Source organism: Marmota flaviventris, chromosome 12 (assembly GCF_047511675.1).
Source record: "Marmota flaviventris isolate mMarFla1 chromosome 12, mMarFla1.hap1, whole genome shotgun sequence".
Lineage (NCBI taxonomy): Eukaryota > Metazoa > Chordata > Mammalia > Rodentia > Sciuridae > Marmota > Marmota flaviventris.
In genome coordinates, this window is record NC_092509.1 from 63450778 (window position 1) to 63464709 (window position 13932).

The 13932-nt window shown below is 38.5% G+C and overlaps 1 long non-coding RNA gene across 3 annotated transcripts; it reads left to right on the top strand.

Moving 5' to 3' along the window:
- The first annotated feature begins 620 nt into the window (after positions 1 to 620).
- Positions 621 to 11232, top strand: LOC114084084 (uncharacterized). 3 transcript variants are annotated; one of them, XR_011703967.1, is made up of 4 exons: positions 621 to 871; positions 5408 to 5550; positions 10328 to 10446; positions 10974 to 11232. It is a non-coding gene; the product is annotated as an uncharacterized lncRNA (long non-coding RNA). The 3 variants fall into 3 exon arrangements; XR_011703968.1 differs by lacking the exon at positions 10974 to 11232 and adding an exon at positions 10653 to 10776 and having other exon boundaries at positions 5408 to 5510; XR_011703966.1 differs by having other exon boundaries at positions 623 to 871; positions 5408 to 5510.
- Positions 11233 to 13932: the final 2700 nt, after the last annotated feature.

A 13932-nucleotide genomic window follows, 5' to 3' on the forward strand; every position in this document is an offset into this window, starting at 1 on the left:
AGTAATCTTTGTCCTTAATCTGTTTATGTGATGAATTACAATTATTAATTTCTGTATGTTAAACCATCCTTGTATCTCTGGGGATAAAGCCAAGTTGGTCATGGTATATAATTTTCTTAATATGTTGTTGAATACAATTTGCTAATATTTTATTAAGTAATTTTGCATCTAAGTTCATTGGGGATATAGGTATGTAGTTTTCTTTCCTTGATGTGTCCTTACTTGGTTTTGGTATGAGTGTAATAACATCTTCATAGAATGAATTTGGGAATGTTTCATCTCCTTCTATTCTATGGAATACTTTGAGGATGACAGGAGTAAAACATCAAGAATGAAGGGTCAGCATGGATCAGCAGAGAAACTTGTTTGGACTTGTTTGGACTTGTTTGGACTTTGCAGTAACTCAGTGACTTTTTAGTGCTGGTCACAAGATGACCAGAGAGTGTGTCTATGTTAGATAAGTGGATGATATAACCTTTTTGAGTGTGGATGATGTAACCTTCTAAGTTGTGGTCATAGGATAATAAAGTAGTCAGGCAGTATGCTTATGTTAGATAAGTTAGGTATGAACAACTTGTAAAGTATATAAGCGCGGGGGAAACTCCATGTAATTGCTCACAACTAACTCTCGTCGCCTGAGAGTAAGATCGTGCAGTTGTGTGCCAGCCACCTCGTGTATTGCTTTGTGTGGTGTGCGAATAAACCAGCATTTCAAAAGGCAATCGAGTTCGTGCTTGGTGTTCGCGTACGTCGCGGTCCGGGGTCCAGTGCAGATATCCGGAAGGGAACTCCTGGTAACCGGACAAGGCTGAGAAGCTGCTCGTGACAGTTGGCGTAGTCGGCAGGATACGGAAGAAGAGCTCCGGAGCAGGTAAATATAACCCACATGGCAATGCACAATTTCTTCCACTGAAAACCTAGAATGACCGTGATCGTCCGGCGTCTAGGCTGAAGGTGGAATGAAAGGGGAGTGCCCCCACCAAAATCCTTAGGAGGACGGTGGTCCCTGTGCATGGGTTGGCTTAAGGAAAGGATAGAAAATTGGGCACTATATAGCTGGCATCAGGGAATAAGTCAGATACCTTATAAGATAGAAACAAACGGGTTTATTGCTTGGAAAGTTCATATAGCTAAACTGAGGATCCTCTTAAAAATAGCAACATGGGCTTCAAGGAAGTAATAAAAGGATTTAGGCAGAAATGTAGAATAGGAAAAATAAAGCTCGAGCAAAAGGAATTAAAATCTCAATCGCCATGGCGAGGTATTGAAAGAATTGTTCAGGCAAAGATGCCTGAGTTCCAGAAAGGAACCACAGTTGAGGTAACATTAAGTAATCCTCAGACCGTCAAGCCCATAATGGAACAGGCTGACAAGAAAGAAATCCCGGGAATATTATGTAAAATTATAGATGATATAGATGATGACAGGCTAAGAGGCAAAAGGTTAGTAAAAGAAGCCCTTAAAAATGGAAGTAATAACCCATTTTTGAAAGATATATTGAACCAACTGGAAGCTCCTGATAAGGCCAGCATGCCAGTTTCAGTAATTAAAACATCCACACCCGGACGGGGACGCCCAGATGGGTTGGAACAAGTTATTGAAACTAGGGACTTAACTAGACCTGAAATGGTTCAGTTAAGGCAAGATTTTTCACAGAAAGGTCAGACCGACGGAGACTTTTTGTTTACAATTCATAGTAAGGGAGGCGAGTCTATAAGACTCGCAGGCAAGGAGATGCAGGTGGTTAATATCCAGATAGACAATCCGAGTGTTGCGGACACTTTAGCAAAGATTATACAAGAGGAACCTGACAGGGTACGCACACTTTGGGATTGGATTGCAATAGCCTGGGCAGAGGCCATCCCACATATAGATTGGGGTGTCTTTGAAGGCCAGGTACAGTGGAAGAATCCCAGTGAAGGGATTAAGATAGTAAAGAAGTTAGCTATTTTTAGCAAAATTTATAATCAGTTTCAAGGATCCCCTTTAAGTGCTCACTTAACAGCCGCGCTTAGGAGAATAATTATAAAAGGAGCACCAGAACAGCATAGAATGATGTTGGCAACCATGCTAGCTGGAGCCAACACCCTATGGGATGTAGTTGAGTTCTTAAAGCAACATCGAGAATTACAACAAGAGCACAAAATGTCATTTCAAGCTGCAATGTCATTTCAAGCTAAAGCCCGAAACCCAGTCTGTTTTCCAACAAATGGCAACGGAAATATTAAATGCTACCAGACAAATGGGAACAGTCAATGTTTCCAGACAAAAAACTTCCGTTTGGGAGGCCCGTCTGGCCAGCGGAGCCTCCCAAGAAACAGAAATATGTTGGGAAATGGCAAAGACTGGAGAAAGGTGCGACCAGGACAAGCCTGGACACAAGGAAATGTTGCTGTAAACAACAGACAGATAGGAAGCAGAATGAAGCCACAAAGGCCGGTACCGCGAGGGAATCAGGTGCAGGGCCAAAGAAGAAGGTTTGGTTTAACAATGCCGAGGTTTGGAATATCCAGATGGCAAAACGGCCGGACACCCGGCCGTTCATACAATTAAAATTTATAGTTGATAATCAAGAATATACAGACTCCTTCCTGATAGATACGGGAAGCGAGGTAACAATAGTCAGAGATGATTTTGTAAATAATAAACCAGCTAAGGAAAAAGTTATAGTACAAGGAGTATCTGGACATAGGGCAGAAATGAGAAAAGAATGGGTAACATTTAAAATATATGATTTGGATTATACAATACAAGTGTTGGTAGGCAAAGTTCCACATGGAGTATTAGGAATTCAGGAAATCAGGTTATTATATGGTGAATGGTTACCTTTGAAAAGATTAAAGTGTTTTGAAACAAAAATTTTAAGTCAAGTAAAGATTGATCCAGTAAAATTGCCCCATACTCCACCAGTGTTTACTAAACAGTATCCTATTAAAGGAGGACATGAAGAGATTAGCGCCACAATAAAGGAAATGTTGGAAAAAGATATAATAGAAAAGGCATCATCATTTAAATATAACAGTCCAGTATGGCCTGTTATGAAACCTAATGGCAAGTGGAGATTGACGGTAGACTATAGGAATATAAATAAAGTAACCCCTTCTATGCCAGGTACTCTTCCAGATGTAGAGTCTATTTATGCTCAAATTAGGAATTTTTCACCTACTTGTTTTTGTGCTATAGATTTGAGTGATATGTTTTTCGCTATCCCATTAGATATTAAGAGTAGAGAATTGACTACATTCACTTGGGAATCAGTACAATATAGGTTTAAAAGGTTACCACAAGGATATAAAAATAGCCCAATTATAGCACATGTAACTTTACAAGAAACGTTAAAGGACTTTCAAGATAAAGGAACTACTAAGTTATGGTCATATGTAGATGATATATTAATTGCTGGGAAAGATATGACCGAGTTAAATAAGGTAAAGGACGAGGTAGTTACATTATTGAAATCAAAAGGATGGTCCATCAATCCTGATAAAATTCAGGGTCCAGCCACGTCAGTTAAGTATCTGGGGGTGGTGTGGACTACAGAAGGACCTAAGGTTCCGGATGCGGTGATAGATAAGATTGTGGCTTTACAGTCACCAAAAACCAAGACAGAGGCTCAGCAGGTGATGGGCATTTTGGGATATTGGAGATTACATATTCCATATTTACAAATGATTCTGGCTCCAATACACAGGGTATGCAGGAAAGCTGCGGACTTTGTATGGGGACCGGAACAGAAAAAGTCACTAGAATTAGCTAAGGAATATGTTCAGACATATACCCAATTGTATGTACCTCAACCTGGTGAAGAAATTATAATTGATATAATATATGCCAATGACTTTGGAAATTGGGGCATATATACTAAAAGTAATAGTCAGACTAAACCAGTTGGGTTTTACTCCAAAAGATTTCCTTTTTCCGAAAACAAGTACTCTTTCTTTGAAAAAACAGTGTGGACAGCTTATACGGCGGTACAGAGTCTAGGTTTTGTTTTAACTAATAGAGTAGTTACATTAAGAACTCAGATACCAATTTTGGATTGGGTACGAACTAAGGAGGAAGACTTTAGAGGTTTACCCATGGAACAAAAAGTGTTGAAATGGAAATGGTATTTGTTAACTATAATTAATGATGCAACAGTGTCAGGGAATAATAAGACATTAAGGTTATCAGAATTAGTTTTTGCTCAGCCTATGGTAGAAGTACCAGTAGAGGTTAAACAACCAAAGACACAACCTATTGGAAAATGGGGGGCAGTTGCTTCTCATAAAAATGCATGGTTCACAGATGGATCAAGTAAAGTAGAAGGAAATGTCACTAAATGGAAAGCTGTGGCATATCGACCAAGTGATAAAAAGATCTTAGTGAAGGAAGGCTCGGATGCCTCAGCACAGTTAGCAGAACTCTGTGCAGTAAGATTGGCCGTTGAACAATCTATCCATGAAAAGAAAAAGTATATACACGTTTTTTCGGACTCATGGGCAGTTTGTAATGGTATTGCCATATGGTCTGCAAAGTGGAAGGAATCTGATTATAAAATTAATGGAAAAGATGTATGGGGAATACATATTTGGAAATTTCTTGCGGAGGCACCTATACATGTAAAGATAGCGCACGTTGATGCTCACACAGGACGTACAGATGAAATATCTAAATTTAATAATGTGGCAGACAAATTGAGTAAATTTGACTCCGAAGGGCTAAAATTGGTGAATAAGGCCCCTTGGAAAATATCACATAGAACAGATACAAAGATTCGGTTGAAACGTGACCCAAATTGGCATATAAAACTTCCTGAATTGAATGCTGATATTTCGGATGATGAAATCCGACAATTGCATAAGGAATTAGGACATATTGGAACACATGGAATGTTCCAGTGGTTTCAAGGAAGAAATATAAAAGTCACCTGGGGAGCATGCAAGCGTGCGATATCTGGATGTGAATTATGCGCATCCTCGGTACAACGTTTCCGGAGGGATCCACCCCATAATAGGCCGTCACCAAGAGGATTTAATGAAAAGGTACAAATTGATTATATTGGTCCTTTGCAGAATGGAAAATATGTGTGTACTATGGTAGATTGTAGTACCGGATTGGGACATGCATGTGCAAGTAGACATGCAGATCAAAGCTCTACTATGAAAACTATTTGGAGCTGGTGTGCAGCATATGGATGTCCTTGGAATGTGACTTCTGATCAGGGTTCTCATTTTACTGGTAGAAATGTTCAGAAATTAGCTGACGTTTTAGGAATTAATTGGGATTTTCATTTGGCCTATAACCCACAAGCAGCAGGAAATATTGAAAGGTTCAATGGATTATTAAAGACTAAATTGTGGCAGATAGGACAAGATGTGCCATTTGACAAGGCAATACTGATTGCAGTTTTTGAACTTAATTCTAGGCAAAGACTGCACAGGAGATCACCCTTTGAGGAAACATTCCAAAAGGACATCGATGTGCAGGCAGACGGGGACCCAAACCCAGATAATATAAGACCATATAAGGTGTGGATACGTAACAGAAAGGATAACTCTGTGATTAAAGGTGAGATTGTATCACACGGACAAGGAAATACCCTATGGGTATCAACTGGAAAAGGGGACCTCAGATTAGTAAAAAGCCAAGATGTTGTCACTAGGTAAACGTTTATGTGTTTGGTTTAACATATGCTTTGTTATCCTGATTGTATATTCTTGCTTGTTTTTGGGTGGATATTTTCATTGTAACGAATGGCAGACAGCTCTTTTGAATGGTTCTACTTGTTTTAATCATAAATTGTTGGTACGAGATTTGCTACCCTGTTATGTACTTAATTATACACTATGTTTCTGGTAATGGCACCTAGGACTTTGTTACTTTTGCTATTTTTGCTACTTTTGATAGCCCTGCAGTTTTATTCAGTAATGGGAAATCAAACTACAACTCCCACCACTTTTACTACTACAACTCCATATTATTTTGGTATCAGGAACATTAACCTGACCAAGTATTCTTACAAAGATTGGATCTTCAATTATATTAATTTCACTCATTCACTTCAAGAGTGTAATAATTCTTGTGCAGTAATACCACAATATTGGAGAAGTAACAAATTCCTACAAAATTTTACTGCTATTAGATACCTGTTTTATCATAATTATGCATTTTGCCACCATTATAACAAACACTCCGCACCTAAGGAGTGTGACCATTTTTGGGACATCAATACAGTTGGGGTATATAGCCCAATGTTTAGATCTAGTGCGGATGGAGGATATTCTAATAAATATGAAACTAACCCCCTCCGATGTCATCTGGTACCTGGGATTATGGATATGTGGTCTTATAAGCCACATTTTGTATATTATTATAGGAAACTTGGAGGCAAACCTTTAGTTAAGAGCTATAATGCTACAGCAGCAGTGCTTAATAATCCAAACCTTACTGTATATACTTTTGAGGAATCTACAGAAGAGAATGACTTTACATGTATAAAAGCAGCAGAAAAAGATGTTGCATCACTGCCTTTTCAGGTTTGGGTGTCCAACAAACAGAATGATTATAATTTATTCGATTATGAATATGAAGAATATGACTATCCTTCATATGATGATGGAGAAGAAGGAGGTTCTGGTGAATTTACAACTACAACCCCACGAACAACTACGTTGGGGATAAATTTGTTGCCATATAATGATTCTAAGGAAATGTTGGATGAATGGAAGAGATTGCCTAGACATTTACAAGGAGCTAGACCGTTGCCTAGATGGCCGCAAGTTTTAGTTGAACCCTACGGGACATGGTGTCCAAAAGAGTTACAGCAGTATCTAGATTCCATGAGCACTAAACAAAGGAATATGTCTATATATATTGAAGATGTGCAAAGCAGGACTCATTTGAATTACACCCATTATGTTTCTTGTGTAGCGGATTTTCCTAATTTACCTATATATGGAAAGTTCGAGATCCTACAGAATCCTGATAGATCCTTAGAAATACGGAACCAATCTTATCTTACTATAGATAATTGGTGGAAAGTCAATACCTTAGGTACCGCCACCTGGCGATCACCTGTTGTGTTGACCGACCCTTTACCACAGCCATTTACCCATAACTTGGTTAAACCAGTGGCCACGCCTCCTAAAATAAAGGACAAAATCGGGTATGTTTGTATCCGCAGCATTTTTGGAGATATGCTTAACCGAACACAGGGACAAGCATTTATTGGTAGAGTTTGCTTCCCTGTTGATTCAACCTTCCTTAAGTGGTGCCAATATAGATATTATTATAAAATTGGTAATTATTCATCTGTAACTTATAAGATTCACACACAGGCCTGTAGGCTGGGTCCGACTTACAGGACGACTGGGGTATTACATCCTGAATTTGGAATGTTTAATCACTCTGGATGGCTATTATTTGAAAACAAAACAAGGAGGTATGTCTTTAAAAATGCCAATAATGAATGGGACCTCTCAGAGATTGTGGATAGCCCGAAATTGGGACAGAGAGTGCATAGTCCAGGGTTACATGATTATAAATTCACCGTGGACAAATACATTGTTAACCAGACAGTGTGGAAAAACTACACACAATATTATAATATATTTAATTGGACATGGTGTTATAATTTTAGCAGACAAAATTGTGTACAGAATCCTCTTCATGCTGTATATTTGAATGCCTCTCATATGCATCTTGAGGTGAATAATACGTGGCATAAGTTTGATAATCAGTCCTGGCAACCTGTATTGGTTGTCACACCTAAGGATATTTTGGAAAAACACTTGTATAATGTTACATTTCTGCAGGTAGATTATACTTATAATGGATCCAAAGGAGAATCTTCAAAGTGGCCTTATTATAAATGCCAAGACTGTACCTTTAAGTTTTATGATAATTTCTTTGGGACTTTGATTCCCGTGTTTAATTTGAGTGATGACAAAATCAGAGTGAATGTCCATAATATGTCAATCCCGATGGGAGTTGATTCTAATTATGTGGACACTAAAAATGTTAGTTTAGCTATGGAAAGATCTATTTGCAGATGGTTTCCACATTCATGGCAATATGTGATTGGTATTCATAGGTCTATTATGCATAATGATTCCACGTACTATGATATTCCTCTTGATGTAAATATAACTGGAAATGTTTCCAAACATTATGAAGGTGGTAATGTTGTATTAGGCAATGAGGAGAAACAAACAAGGACTTATACTTTACATCCAACAGTATATTCTCTTGAATTTGTACCACCAGATTTGGATGAAGTTACTTTAGTGAATTACAAAACAGACACTTACCTGGTAGATGCTGATGACTACTGGTCATTAAAGACCGGGTGCCCTAGAGCACAGCTCTGGGATACTATAATTAGATACCATGTGGATATAGCAGATAGAAAAACTCTGAAATGGTGGTTGACACAAGGAATGGATTTCTCTACTTGGTCTAGTAAAATATATCCAGGAAAATTACCTTATTACTGGTATATGTTATTACCAGGAAGTGACAATGAATGGAATCTTTATGATATTGTAACACATGATGTTTTACATAATAATACTGATGTGTTTGATGCACATGCAGGTAACCATATTATATATAGTACAAAGATGGATATGCAGAAATGCTACATGGAACCGACCTCTTTGAATCCTTGTTTAATCGATAGAGGAGGATTTAATGGAACCAAGGGATGGGTTACTGCCCATTTCCCAAGAGCGGTCCTCTTCCCACGCAAGGAAAAGGACGGTAATTTTATGAAGACTTTAGAGGCTCCAGGATTTTTACCTTTATTACATCAGCCAGTTAGATTTTTGATACAACCACAAGTACAGCCAATTGTGTTACGATTGTCTGTTAGTGATTTGTTGAAAGGTGAAACTGTATGTCCTTCTTTTGAGTCTACTGTGTTGCCAGATTTGTTTTATTCAGTTCAAAGAAATGCAGCAGGACGGAGACCTTTGCAGTTCGCAGCGATTGGCGCTTTCCTGGCCGGAGCAGCTTTGGGGGCAGCGATCGCTGGAGCAATGACGGAGGAACTTCGAGTGGAAATTTCAGCTCTTCGAGGACTTCAGAATAAACAGAACTTTGTTATCTCACAATTATCTAAAAATCTGCACTCCGCATCTTTACTTATGGAAAGACTTTCTGCAGAACAGGAACTTTTGAAACATCATGTTGATTCACTAAGTAAGGTAATTGAGACTATGGATGCATCATGGAATGTACGTATGAAACAATTGGAGGCAACTCAGGAGTGTGAACATCTGCAAGCAATGATCACCGCGGGATTAGAAGAAATAAGACTGTTATTTAGAACTGGCATAGGCATGGAAACTGCATCAGCTATAACCATATTAGATCCTACAAAGGATTCTTGGTGTGAAACTGGTGTTTGCATGATTAATTTATGGCAAATGTCGACATCTAAGGTTGTAATAGGATATCCAACTAAGGCTATACCGAAGAAAATTGGTAAAGATTGGATAATACCGTTTGATAAGTTTTATTGGTTAAAATGGAACAATATGTCATATTATGTGCCTAGTGAAGCCACTTATGCTATAGGTAAAACAACTATTATAGCATATGATCTTTTCTCAGATGAACCTAGGACTTCTGATATAACTATATCTATGCCTCAGGCTACTCTGTTCGATCTTGGGAATTTTAATATGTTGTCTTGTTATCCTGAACCTTACATGGTTCGACGATGGCAAAACATTTCTTATAGTGATTCTTTAAGTTTGAATGCTGGTTGTCATGTACATACTAATGTCATGATGATGGAACATATGAATCTAACTGTTAAGAAACATCTATTTAGGTCTAAGGATTTTACTGCTACGCAAAACTTACGAGTCCTGACTCAGGTGGTTTATATGTCTAATCATACTTTTGGGCTACATTCTTTTGTACCCCAGCCACCTCTGTCAGAAGAATATAAAAATATGATGAAAGCAACAGAGGCAGCTAAGTCCATTTATGCTTCATTGGGAAAGGAAATTGAGACAGTACATAATCAAACTACTGAACTTCTCCAAAGATTCTCAGGAGAAACTCATAAAGTTAAAATGTTGGTTGATTCCGGATACTTGATTCCGCGTGACTTTCAGTATACTTATGATTGTAGTTTTGTAGGTTTCTTTAGAAAATTAGTTCATGCAGATGTGAGTTGTATTATGAGATGGAATCCTTTCCATTGGATTAAGGAAGGATTGCTATATGTATGTTGTTTTGTATTATTAGTATTATGCATTAAGGTTTGTTTAAAGATTAATAAGTCTGCAGGAAAGAAAACTTACATTAAAATGGATAAACTTCAACATTACAGAGACCATGAAGCGAAAGGCACTAAGAAAATTAAATCCAAGAAGGAGAAGGACGGCAAGATCGAGGAATTATTCTGAACAGTTGCACTATGCAAATTGTCATCTTTGCATCGAATTTCATGTAAATACATGGTTTTTATATAGCGCATATACACTGTTTGGGCAGGAACGTTTTTCTCTTTTATGTAGACTAGTAACCTTACGCAGTGGACCATGGTGTCCGCTGGATAATAATTTGGAGAGTATTGTACCTTCTTTATGTGTATTCTTAAATCATGTTTGGAACTGTATTCCTAATATTAATTCGCACTGTAATGTTTATTGTAGGTATGATGTACACTCGTGTGTTAAGGGTTTATTTGGATTGTTCACGGAAGTAATGAAGTCTGATCATGATTTGTTGACACAGCAATCTAATGCATTTGCTTTTTACATTAATGGGATTATTTCCCTTAGCTATGATAGATTATTGTTGTTTGGTGATGAGTTATTATGTAGGAGTTTTGCGCAATGCAGACGGAGGAAGACGTATAACCCTAGATCTTTGTTTGATATATGCTTAAGGAATATCTGTAAGCCTTATTTTGTTAAATTGTGGACTTATGTCGATTGTCACCAAAACTTACCCAGACTTGGTTAACGTTATAGAATTTCTTGAGGAACTATGTCTGTGGACCAAATAATCATCAGACGGATATTAGGACGCAAATTGAGGAACGACCTGTTGTTCCGGAAGGATCGCATGACTCCAATTCCGATGTTCTTGGAAAAAGATGTTGACTATCCATTTATGATAGTTCACAATATGGTGATAGATTTATCGTTAGTGAAGGATTTGAATTTTGATGTTTATTCACGACTGACACATCCTTTTGTGCCACATGTGAAAGCTCCCTTTTGCTGTGAGATTTGTACTATGATTGCACCTTTTCTACACTCCTGTGTGGTTGGTGGCTGCATGGATGCCGTGGATTGCATCTTCCAATCTGAAGATTGGCTCGAAGGGTTGCGACAGCCCATACGTCTCCCCGAGGACGGGCAACTTCCGAATGGACGACCTAAGACAGGGGACCGTACTTGTCGCTTTGATACATCGGCACCAGCAGTACCCTCGGCACCTCCGTATCAAGGGGGTGGAATGACAGGAGTAAAACATCAAGAATGAAGGGTCAGCATGGATCAGCAGAGAAACTTGTTTGGACTTGTTTGGACTTGTTTGGACTTTGCAGTAACTCAGTGACTTTTTAGTGCTGGTCACAAGATGACCAGAGAGTGTGTCTATGTTAGATAAGTGGATGATATAACCTTTTTGAGTGTGGATGATGTAACCTTCTAAGTTGTGGTCATAGGATAATAAAGTAGTCAGGCAGTATGCTTATGTTAGATAAGTTAGGTATGAACAACTTGTAAAGTATATAAGCGCGGGGGAAACTCCATGTAATTGCTCACAACTAACTCTCGTCGCCTGAGAGTAAGATCGTGCAGTTGTGTGCCAGCCACCTCGTGTATTGCTTTGTGTGGTGTGCGAATAAACCAGCATTTCAAAAGGCAATCGAGTTCGTGCTTGGTGTTCGCGTACGTCGCGGTCCGGGGTCCAGTGCAGATATCCGGAAGGGAACTCCTGGTAACCGGACAAGGCTGAGAAGCTGCTCGTGACAGAGGACCAATGGAATTAATTATTCTTTAAAGATCTCATGGAATTCAACTGAGAATCCATCTGTTCCTGGGCTTTCCTTTGCTGGAAGGCTTTTTTATTACTGCTTCTCTTTCATCACTAGTTATTTATCTGTTTAGGGTTTCTAGGTTTCTAAGTCATTTCCATTCAATTTCCACTAGTGATATGTGTCTAGAAATGTATCCAATTTCTTTAGGTTTTCCAATTTACTGGAGTATAGTTTTCAAAGTAGTCTTTAATGATCTCCTGAATTTTGTGATATCTTTGGTGTTTTTTTCATCTCTAATTTTCTTTCTTTTACTTTCGGTTAACTTGGTTAAGAGTTTATCAATTTTGTTTATCTTTACAATGAACCAACTCTTCATTTCTTTGATCCTTTGTTTGTTCTTCTTTTTCAAGAGCCTTAAGAGTCATATAAGTTGTTTATTTGGGATCTTTCTGATCTGACTGACCTGGTGGTGGTTGCTGAAGGTTGGGGAGGCTATGGCAGTTTCTTTTAACAAGACACTTTAGTTTCCTACGTTGATTTACTCTTTTTTGTTTTCATGAAAGATTTCTCTGTGGCATGTGATACTGTTGGATAGCATGCTATCTACAGTAGAATGTCTTTTAAAATTGGAGTTTGTTATGGTTTAGATATTAGGTATTCCTCAAAAGCTCATGTCTGAGAAAATGCAAGAAAGTTTAGAGGTGAAATGATTGTTATGAGATCCTTAACCTAAGTGCCGCAGTCTGGCTGAGCACAAAATCACAAGCCACTCAAGCAGGAACAAACTTTATTTTTTGAAACTGCCGCCAATGTTCTGTATGCCCCCGGGGAAGATTGCCGATCCACACCCGCAGCGTTCTCCCCGGCACGCCCAGAGGAAGTTCCTCCCCCGGAACTCCCTCCTACTGTACTTCCCCAACCAATGGGAACTCTCCAGGAGTCCAGTAGCAGGCCGAGGTGAACAGCAGGAGTCCAATATCCATATGAATGCAAATCTTAACATAATCATATCATCTCAATGGCTAGCTGGAGTCACCTTTCAACCAAAAATGCCATGCATCATATACTTGGCTCTTAGCACCTAAGCAATGTGTTAATCCCCTGGTAGGGATTAACTGGGTGGTAACTACAGGCAGGTAAGGTGTGGCTGCTGGTAGTGGGCTATTTGGGATATGCCTTTGGATTATATATCTTGTCTCTGGAGAGTGAAGCTGCCTTTCTTTGATTTCTGGTGGCCATGTTTGAGCTGCTTTCTTCCACTACACCTTTCTGCCATGATATTCTGCCTCACTTCTGGCCCAAAGCAATGGAGTTGGCAGTTTATAGACTGGGATCTCTAAAATGGTGAGAACCAAATAAACTTCTCCTTCTCTAAAATTGTTCTTGTCATGCCTTTTTTTGGGTGTGTGTGTGTGTTAATTCATACTAAAACAGAATTAATTCTCCCAAGCCCTGGCACTGTTTTATCAATAAGTTTTATTTAATATTCAGATTTTTTTGTAATTTCAGTAATGTTTACAGAATCTTTACTAGGATTAGACTCCATCTTAAGCAATTACTTTATTCCCTATAAAGCAATTCCTCATTCATTAAAATTTTATCACAAGGTTGTGGCAATTCAGTCACATCTTCAGGATCATCTTCTAACTCTATTTCTCTTGCTAATTCCCATACTATCTGCAATTATTTCCCCTATTGAACACCTAAACTGCTCAAAGTCATCCATGAGAGTTGGAGTCAACTTCTTCCAAATTCCTGTAAATGTTGATATTTTGATCTACTCCTATGAATTGCACATATTCTTAATGTGAATGGCTAATCCTTTCCAGGAGCTTTTTAATTTGCTTTGCCCAGAGTCATCAGAGAAATCATGATCTATGGCAGCTATAGCTTTACAAAACATATTTCTTAAATAAGACTTGAACGTCAGAATTACTCTTTGA